The 10,176-nt window shown below is 46.4% G+C and overlaps 5 non-coding genes across 5 annotated transcripts; 3 read left to right on the top strand and 2 right to left on the bottom strand.

Moving 5' to 3' along the window:
• The first annotated feature begins 224 nt into the window (after window positions 1-224).
• Window positions 225-296, top strand: trnaq-cug (transfer RNA glutamine (anticodon CUG)). The gene has a single exon. It is a non-coding gene; the product is annotated as a tRNA-Gln (tRNA).
• A 2,201-nt stretch (window positions 297-2,497) lies between these two features.
• Window positions 2,498-2,569, bottom strand: trnac-gca (transfer RNA cysteine (anticodon GCA)). Its single transcript has one exon. It is a non-coding gene; the product is annotated as a tRNA-Cys (tRNA).
• Window positions 2,570-4,244: 1,675 nt separating this feature from the next.
• Window positions 4,245-4,316, bottom strand: trnae-uuc (transfer RNA glutamic acid (anticodon UUC)). The gene has a single exon. It is a non-coding gene; the product is annotated as a tRNA-Glu (tRNA).
• A 1,094-nt stretch (window positions 4,317-5,410) lies between these two features.
• trnaq-cug (transfer RNA glutamine (anticodon CUG)) lies at window positions 5,411-5,482 on the top strand. The gene has a single exon. It is a non-coding gene; the product is annotated as a tRNA-Gln (tRNA).
• A 2,751-nt stretch (window positions 5,483-8,233) lies between these two features.
• On the top strand, window positions 8,234-8,306 carry trnav-aac (transfer RNA valine (anticodon AAC)). The gene has a single exon. It is a non-coding gene; the product is annotated as a tRNA-Val (tRNA).
• The last annotated feature ends 1,870 nt before the right edge of the window (window positions 8,307-10,176 follow it).

Raw genomic sequence — 10,176 nt, forward strand, 5'->3', positions numbered from 1 at the left:
ATTGGCAAACTGAGAAATTCTGATTGAGTGATCAATGCAGTTTGTCTATTTGAATACATTTCATCTCAACTCCTGTTGGAAAAGGACAGCCATTTCCGTGAGAGCACAAGACCCCTGGATTGTACCCAAAAATACTTTGTGCTCATCAAAGAGGAAAGTTGGTGTCCTGGTTTGCAAAGCCTCCATTGTTACGCCAGAAGGTGCCAGTCACATCCAAAACAAAGGGTTCCATGGTGTAATGGTTAGCACTCTGGACTCTGAATCCAGTGATCCAAGTTCAAGTCTTGGTGGAACCTACTTGCCTTGCAGCAATCGAGTGTTTGGACTGTGTCTTCCTTTAACAGTAAGAGTATGATGACTTATTGACTTACTCTACAAATCAGTGGTAACCGTGGATCAGGATGAGGTCCCCAAACGACGCCAATGTCTGTGACAGCTGATGTCAAGGATCAGCTGATCAGAAGATACTTGGTTTGTGTGCGGGGCCACGAGTCTTTCCAGTTCCAGTTAAAAGCCAGGCTCCTCATATAGTTTCCATAGAGTACCAAGGGATTGTCCTGTTGCCCTCGTATATTGAGGGCAAAAAGGAGGCGTTTGCAAGTGGACCTCAGACCTGGTCACCTGAACAGGGACTTGAATCCCGGACACTCAGATCAAAAGTTTCATGTTCGGGTGACCGGCTCAACCTTTGTCGTGTGTGACCATGAACTCTTTTTGTCCAGAAGATATTTGGCTTGTCCATGTGGGTAGTTTAAGACCTCAGTCCATCTTGGAGGTGGACATTTCGGGACCAGGGCCACTTCATCTCTGCAAGGACAAGAAGAGTATGCCAGAAGATTTCTCTGCTAATGCTGCAACAGCAGGGGAATTAGCTCAAATGGTAGAGCGCTCGCTTTGCATGTGAGAGGTAGTGGGATCAATGCCCGCATTCTCCAAAACCTCTTTTTTTTTATTGTGATTAAATGTTCCCAAGCACCAAACACTAATCCGGGCCCCAATCCCAATATCTAGGCCAAATACAGCCATAGGTATCACCGTAAACCCAGTCCTAACTGCATTCTCCTGTCTAGCACCTTGTCTTGTCTTGTTTGGGATCAATGCCCACAGTCTCCAAGGAGTTCTTCACCTTTTGTAGAAGAGATGTTGGGATTGGATCTACCCCTTAGCATCCGACAAATACCCCAAACCAGGGGAATTACCTCAAATGGTAAAGTGCTTGCTTAGCATGCGAGATGCAGCAGAATCGATACCCGCATTCTCCAAGGAATCCTTTGTATTTTGTAAAAGAGATGTGGGATCGGAAATGAGTCCAGGATCTATCCATCAGCGTCAGACAAATACCCCAAACCTCATCCTGGCCGCGTTCTCTAGACCAGTCTCTTGTCATGTAATAGTGAAGAAACCGAGTCCGTGAGTTATTGTTCCCAAATAGCGCTTCAAGATGACCCCAACCATTCCACCGAGGCCGAAGACAAATCCTCTCTCCAGTAAAAACCTATCCAAATGTCAATTCCCTGACCGGGAATCGAAAACCGGGCAGTGGCGGTGAGAGCACCGAACCCTAGCCACTAGACAACCAGTTATTTTGTAAAACAGGGAATAGAAAGCCCATGTTTCCACCCAGTTTTAAACAGGGGGCCTTATGCGTGTGAGGCAAACGGGATAAACACTAATTTATGGAAACCCGGAGTGGAGGAGGGGGGGGTTAAGAGTACTGGCGAAACTCAGAAAGCAGTGGCCAAACAATGAAACATGATGATGTGTCCAAATGGACCAAGATCTCTCCTTTGTAGGGAGAATTGTAGTTCACATAAGATGTTCCAGAAATAATGGGCTTTTCTTCAACAAAATGTTTTTGAATCAGAAATCTTGTTGTGTTGAAGAAATTCCCATCCTTTCTAATGGCATGTGTAGTACACATGTGACATGTACTACAATGCGCCCTACAAAGGCAAAACCCTTGTGATTTTGGAAATTTGGGCTAACAAAACAGACCACATTAGCAGGACAAAAGAGGTTGTCTTGACATTTCAATGAAATCGTCTATGTGTTGGGGAAGAGATCTGACCCCCACTGGAGGAGTTCAAGGTACCTTGGCATCTTGTTCTTGGCATCTAACATGACAGTTTACCAGTTGATCTACGTTGGATGCTCCACTGGTCCGCCACAGTGATGTGGGAGCTGAACCCAAAGGCAGAGCTCTGGTCCGATGGTCCTGAGCTTTGAGTCAGCACGGAAAAGATAAGATCGTGGGTAAAAGCAGCTGAAATGACTTTGTTTTGTGGTGCGGCTGGACTTTCTCTTAGACGTGGGGGGGGGGGGGGGGGGGGCTGTGTCATCCGCGAGGAAATTGGACGAAAGCTACTGCAGAAATTTAATGTCAGTGTGAAGAATGTAGAAAGGAGCCATGCAAAAAGGGAAGCAATCGCGAGTTGTTGCTATTATGAGCCATGCATTCATGTACTCTTAGACTATTCTTAAACCAAAGGAGTGCATCAGGGGGCATCCGGATTTGAACCGGAGACCTCTTGATCTGCAGTCAAATGCTCTACCACTGAGCTATACCCCCTCAAACACACCAAACATGCTTACACGATGGGAACTAAGTTCTGCATATGCACTAAACCAGCACACATCCTCATCGAGACTTGGAGAATTGAACCAACAAAGGTTGACTTCTTGATGGGTCATCGAGGTTTAAAAGGTTTACTTAAACAAGTTATTCCTTGTGCACTAGTTTCAGCCACACATTGGGCGGTTCAGCACTTTTGGTGATACATCGTCAAGATTTCTTTCCTGTGGAAAATTGTGCAACATGCGGAAAACATTTCATTGATGAAGTGGAATCGATGCCTGCATTCTCCAAATGGTATATTGTGTCTTTTTCCTGCTAAAAAAGCATTCTCCATCTCCAACATCGTACCTGATACTTTGATTAATTGCATTCTAATGATGTTTCCTAAAAACACAGGTGGTGTCAAAACTACTGCATTGGTATAGTCCCATGAGGATGGGATTCAAACCCATGCACGCAGAACACAATGGATTAGCAGTCCAGCACCTTAACCTCTCGGTCACCTCATCTCCTGCAGGACCTTTGTTGACATGGTCTTGTTGACTGAAAATGAGTCCCAACATCTGAATTAGTGTTTGGTAATGCAGAAACTGTGGTAGCCTAGTTAGAACCCAACCTTAAACTCCAGGTTATTTTGTTGAATGGCTAGTGGCGCAGTGGATGACGTGTTGTCTACGGGTTAGACAGCTGTAATCATATCGTGGTTCGTACTCATTGTTGTGTCCGCACCAACCCTGGGTCATGGCAGGTGTGTGTTGCTTTTGTTATTGTCTTGTCTAAAAAGTACTTTTCTCGCAACCCAATTGTAGTCTTGGCGAAACAGTGACAATCCAGAAGCTAACCTTAAATAACAGGTCCTTTTGTTGTACGAATAGTGGGGCAAAGGATAACTCATCTCAGAAGATTCAAGTTTCAACTCCTGGCTAGCTAGCAAATCTTTTCAATTAACCAGACTCTAAAATTCAATTTTTGCTCGCAGACGAATTAGAAGCAACTGGGAGCAGCAATCAGCACCTTCGAGTCAGAGTTTTTGGTTCTTTCCCGGAAAAGGATAACTCTGCTCATGAGGTGCTCGGGTGTGTTGTACAATCTGACAGTCCTTTGCTGCCAAATCATTCCAGTCATGGATAATGGACCTGACCAGGAAAATGTCAGCTGTGGGATTTCAACCAGTGCCCGCTGAGCAAAAGGAGCCTTCATCTGGTGCTTTAGACCACTCATCCACACAACCTAAAACGGTGCCCTGATCAGGAAAAAACTGTGACCTTGTGAGGTTCGCTGACAAGGAACCACACAAAGCAGGGTACCTGCACTGTTTACGTGTCCGTTGACCAGGTTGCAGATGGATTGTCTTTGTTCCTTTTGACAATCCACATTTTAACACCCCATTATTGAAAGACGTAACGACCATCAGGAGGAGTGAGGTTTATTGTGAGGACCTTTAGAACTCCAGTCCAACGCTCTCCCAAGTGGGCTATTTTAGCTGCGATGGGGGGGTTCTGCTTTTTCAGTCGGGGCCTAAAGTGGGGGAAGAGTGAAGATGTGTCTGTGCCATGTACTGCCGTCTTCGCCGACATGGCCTCGGTACTGTGGGCGACGAGTTCGCCTCCAGGTGGGAGGTTGACGATCTGGCGACTCTATCTCCAGTCAAAACCTAGCCAAATGTCAATTCCCTGACCGGGAATCGAACCCGGGCCGCAGCTGTGAAAGCGCTGAATCCTAGCCACTAGACCACCAGGGACTGCCTTAGGCTTGCACTCAGAAAGGCAGAGTCTGTGTCGCTTTGACGTAGTCCAGCAAAGGAACCAAAATAGTTATAAGACTGGACCTTCTCTGCCAATGCTGCAACAGCAGGGGAATTAGCTCAAATGGTAGAGCGCTCGCTTCGCATGTGAGAGGGAGCGGGATCAATGCCCGCATTCTCCAAAATCTCTTTTGTTTTTTGTGATTAAATGTTCCCAAGTACCAAACACTAATCCGGGCCCCAATCCCGATATCTAGGCCAAATACAGCCATAGGTATCACCATGTCTTGTCTTGCTGTGGGATCAATGCCCGCAGTCTTCTAGGAGTTCTTTGCCTTTTGTAAAAGCGATGTTACGATCGGAAATGAGTCCAGGATCGATCCACGTGGTAGACCCGCGTCCGATTCCCGGCCAATGCAACAGGGCTGTTTTCATACCTTTCATCGTGAAAAAAAGTGCCAAGACCGTTTTCAGGACCAACTGATGACCTCTGAATTCGATCAGAAACGTCACACCTCTCGACCTGAGACTCTCCACGTGAGACTCTCCACCACAAGACTTGATTATCTAATCCAAATTCTGTCAATAGTGGCATTCTCAGCCACAACCTCAATGAGACGCCGTTGAACGCTCGGCCGTACTCACTAGCCTCAGAACAGCAAGACCTTTGATAGCTCAGTTGGAAGAGCGGCGTACTGAAGTGGTTCAAGCTGGCATCCTTATGTAGCTGGTTCAAGTCCGGCTCGAAGGACAATCCCTTTGCTCATGTTATGTCTGCCAGGAAAAAATGGCAATACCGTCTTGTCTGAAGGACCTCCGCTTCCCTGTCGATGGAGTTGGACTTGAGTCTTTGTCACGCAGTCTGAAATTGGCAAACTGAGAAATTCTGATAGAGTGATCAATGCAGTTTGTCTATTTGAATACATTTCATCTCAACTCCTGTTGGAAAAGGACAGCCATTTCCGTGAGAGCACAAGACCCCTGGATTGTACCCAAAAATACTTTGTGCTCATCAAAGAGGAAAGTTGGTGTCCTGGTTTGCAAAGCCTCCATTGTTACGCCAGAAGGTGCCAGTCACATCCAAAACAAAGGGTTCCATGGTGTAATGGTTAGCACTCTGGACTCTGAATCCAGTGATCCAAGTTTAGGTCTTGGTGGAACCTACTTGCCTTGCAGCAATCGAGTGTTTGGACTGTGTCTTCCTTTAACAGTAAGAGTATGATGACTTATTGACTTACTCTACAAATCAGTGGTAACCGTGGATCAGGATGAGGTCCCCAAACGACGCCAATGTCTGTGACAGCTGATGTCAAGGATCAGCTGATCAGAAGATACTTGGTTTGTGTGCGGGGCCACAAGTCTTTCCAGTTCCAGTTAAAAGCCAGGCTCCTCATATAGTTTCCATAGAGTAGCAAGGGATTGTCCTGTTGCCCTCATATATTGAGGGCAAAAAGGAGGCGTTTGCAAGTGGACCTCAGACCTGGTCACCTGAACAGGGACTTGAATCCCGGACACTCAGATCAAAAGTTTCATGTTCGGGTGACCGGCTCAACCTTTGTCGTGTCTGACCATGAACTCTTTTTGTCCAGAAGATATTTGGATTGTCCATGCGGGTAGTTTAAGACCTCAGTCCATCTTGGAGGTGGACATTTCGGGACCGGGGCCTCTTCATCTCTGCAAGGCCTTGGTGGAATGGTTGGGGTCACCTTGATGCGCTCCTTGAGAACAATAAATCACGTACTGGGTTTCTTCACTATTCCATGATAAGAAACCAATCTAGAGAACGCGGCCAAGATTAGGTTTGGGGTATTTGTCTGACGCTGAGGGATAGATCCTGGACTCATTTCCGACCCCACATCTCTTTTACAAAATACAAAGGAGTCCTTGGAGAATGCGGGTATCGACTCTGCTACTTCTCGCATGCTCAGCAAGCACTTTACCATTTGAGGTAATTCCCCTGGTTTGGGGTATTTGTCGGATGCTAAGGGGTAGATCCAATCCCAACATCTCTTCTACAGAGGGCAAAGAACTCCTTGGAGACTGTGGGCATTGATCCCACAACAAGATAAGACAAGGTGCTAGAGGGGAGAATGCAGTTAGGACTGGGTTTAGGGTGATACCTATGGCTGTGTTTGGCCTAGATATCGGGATTGGGGCCCGGATTAGTATTCGCTACTTGGGAACATTTCATCCAAAAAACAAAGGAGTTTATGGAGAATGCAGGCATTGATCCCGCTACCTCTCACATGCTAAGCGAGCGCTCTACCATTTGAGCTAATTCCCCTGCTGTTGCAGCGTTGGCAGAGAAGGTCCAGTCTCAGAACTATTTTGGTTCCTTTGCTGGAGTACGTCAAAGCGACAAAGTCTCTACCTTTCAGAGTGCAGCCATGATGCAGTCCCTGGTTGTCTAGTGGCTGGGACTTGGTGCTCTCACCACCGCGGCCGTTGTTCGATTCCCGGTCAGGGAACTGACATTTGGTTAGGTTTTGAGTGGAGATAGGATTTGTCTTGGTCCTCGGTCGAACGGTTCAGGTCATCTTTCAGCGCTATCTGTGAACTGCTGTCACTGCACATAAAAACAATTCCAAGTCTGCCAATCGAATCCCAGTCTACCTCCTGATGGTCTTTACGTCTTTCATAAATGGGGTGTTAAAATGTGGATTTTCAAAAGGAACAAAGGCAATCCATCTGCAACCTGGTCAACGGACACATAAACAGTGCAGGTACCCTCCTTTGTGTGGCTCCATTTCAGCGTCCTCCGTTGTCAGCGAACCTCACAAGGTCACAGTTTTTTCCTGATCAGGGCACCGTTTTGGGTTGTGTGGATGAGTGGTCTAGAGCACCAGATGAAGGCTCCTTTCGCTCAGGAGCCACTGGTTGAAATCCCACAGCTGTCATTTTCCTGGTCAGGTCCATTATCCACGACTGGAATGATTTGGTAGCAAAGGACTGTCAGATTGTACAACACAGCTGAGCACTTGTAGAAGAAGTTGAATAGAGGTCTTGTTCTCCCGGACTGGTTGTTGCAACCGCAACCCTGCTCAAGGTTCAACGTGACATACAGAATAGGAACTCCCCTTCTGGGAATCGAACCGCGCACTCTTCCATGTGACAGGCAGAGATACTGGCCACTATACTAACAAGGAATGCAGCTGAGTCGATGTAGTGTTGATTGGCCAAAGCGGGATTCAGAACAGGCTTGTGGCCCATGACCGTTTTTATGGTAGCTGGAGACTTCAACCAGTGAAATCCTTCCCATTTTCTGTAGCTCTTATCCTCATCAACGGACTGTATTCCCCACTCGTTACCAGCATGGGGACATTCCAACTCAAGATGAGAACACACTGGACCAGGTACACAGCAACATACGTGGCACAGACACAGCTTCACCCTGCCCCCACATTTACCCACGACTGAAAAAGCAGAACACCACCTCAGAAGCTGAAATACTCACTTAGGAGAACGTTAGACTGAAGTTCTAAAGGTCCCTGGTTCAAGCCCGGTTTTCAGAACAATCCCTATTTATTTTGTGACTTGGCAAATAGTTTGAAAATGCTTATTGGCTGGCTGAAAGGACCTTAACTTCATTCTTCAAAAGGCCAGACATCCAGCCATCCAGACAAGGTTAGAGGAGGTTACAAGCCTATTTACAAACCATTGACTCCAAGGGCACAAGTTGAGATATCAAAGTGACCCCAAGGGTGGCTAAGGTGTTTCTTTCAAGCCGCGATTGTGATGTCTTGTTTTGTTGAAGAAAAGCCCATTATTTCTGGAACAATTTTCCTTACAAAGGAGACATCTTTGTCCATTTGGACAATTGTCAATCTGCCCCCACTTTGGACACATCGTCGTGTTTCATTGGTTGGCAACTGCTTTGTGACTTCACCAGTCCCCTTAAAAGCCCCTTCCTTCAGGTTTCCATAGTGTAATGGTTATCACATTTGCCTAACACGCAAACGGTCCCCAGTTCGAAACTGGGTGGAAAGATGGCCTTTCAAGTCCTTCTTTTACAAAAAAAGTCAAGGTGACAAATAGGAACAAGGACATGTGCTTGATCTCTGCAGGGACTTGAACTCTTGATACTCAGAGTCTGATGCCCTATGAAGTGAGCCCCCAGGCCTTTGGTCAGAAGATTTGTTTTTGTGTATTTGGAATGAAATGTTTTCAGCATGTTGAACAATTTTCAACAGGAAAGATATCTTTCAGATGTATCAATAAAACTGCTGAATCGCCCAATATGAGCTTAAGCGTCTCATGCTCTACCGACTGAGCTAATCGGACCTTTTTCTGTTTTAATTGATGTGGCCATCCTGATGTTTGATTAATTCCACAGTTGACCTCGTTTCTAAGGGAACAGAAGGAGCGAGACCTGCACGGTCAGGATGGCCGAGCAGTCGAAGGCGCTGCATTCAGGTTGCAGTCTCTAATGAGGCGTGGGTTCGAAGGCCACAAGTCTTTCCAGTTCCACTTAAAAGCCAGGCTCCAAATGTAGTTTCCATAAAGTACCAAGGCCTTTTGTCCTTTTGCCCTTGTATTTTGAGGGCAAAAAGTTTGCGTTTGCAAGTGGACCTCAGACCTGGTCACCTGAACAGGGACTTGAATCGTGGACACTCAGATCAAAAGTTTCCATTTCGGGTGACCGGCTCAACCTTTGTCTTGTCTGACCATGAACTCTTTTTTTTCCGGAAGATATTTGGCTTGTCCATGTGGGTAGTTTAAGACCTCAGTCCATCTTGGAGGTGGACATTTCGGGACCGGGGCTTCTTCATCTCTGCAAGGAGAAGTACAGTAGGCCAGAAGATTTTGTTTTCATTTTGTCTTCATTGAGTTGTCCTCATCTATCAAGGAGGAAACCAACCTCTTTTATCCTCCTACTGTGGTCAAGTCCAGAATGCCAGAAGATTCCTCCTCTCTCATCCTCAACACAAAGAGAAGCGACACAGTCTCTGCCTTTCTGAGTGCAGACCTAAAGCAGTGCCTGGTGGTCTGGTGGCGTGGATTCGGTGCTCTCACCGCCGCGGCCCGGGTTCCATTCCCGGTCAGGACATTTGGATAGGTTTTGACTGGAGATAGGATTTGTCTTCGGCCTCGGTGGAATGGTTGAGGTCACCATGAAGAGATACTTGGGAACAATAAATCACAGACTGGTTTTCTTCACTACAGGACAAGAGACTGGTCTAGAGAACGCAACCAGGAAGAGGTTTGGGGTATTTGTCTGATGCCGAAGGGAAAGATCTTGGACTCATTTCCGATCCCACACCTCTTTTACAAATTACAAAGGACTCCTTGGAGAATGTGGGAATTGATCCTGCTACCTCTCACATGCTAAGCAAGCGCTCTACTATCTGAGGTAATTCCCCTGCTGCTGCAATGTTGGCAGAGAAGGTCCAGTCTCAGAACTATTTTGGTTCCTTTGCTGGAGTACGTCAAAGCGACACAGTCTCTGCCTTTCAGAGTGCAGCCATGATGCAGTCCCTGGTTGTCTAGTGGCTAAGACTTGGTGCTCTCACCGAATCGATATCCGCATTCTCCAAGGAATCCTTTGTATTTTGTAAAAGAGATGTGGTATCGGAAATGAGTCCAGGATCTATCCATCAGTGTCAGACAAATCCCCCAAACCTAATCCAGTATCTTGTCATGTAATAGTGAAGAAACCCAGTTCGTGATTTATTGTTCCCAAGTAGCGCTTCAAGGTGACCCCAACCATTCCACCGAGGCCCAAGACAAATCCTATGTCCAGTAAAAACCTATCCAAATGTCAATTACCTGACCGGGAATCGAAACCGGGCTGCGGCGGTGAGAGCACTGAATGCTTTTTTATTATTATTATTATTATTATTTTCATACATTCAACATA

This window comes from Doryrhamphus excisus, chromosome 4 (assembly GCF_030265055.1).
Source record: "Doryrhamphus excisus isolate RoL2022-K1 chromosome 4, RoL_Dexc_1.0, whole genome shotgun sequence".
NCBI classification, from domain to species: domain Eukaryota; kingdom Metazoa; phylum Chordata; class Actinopteri; order Syngnathiformes; family Syngnathidae; genus Doryrhamphus; species Doryrhamphus excisus.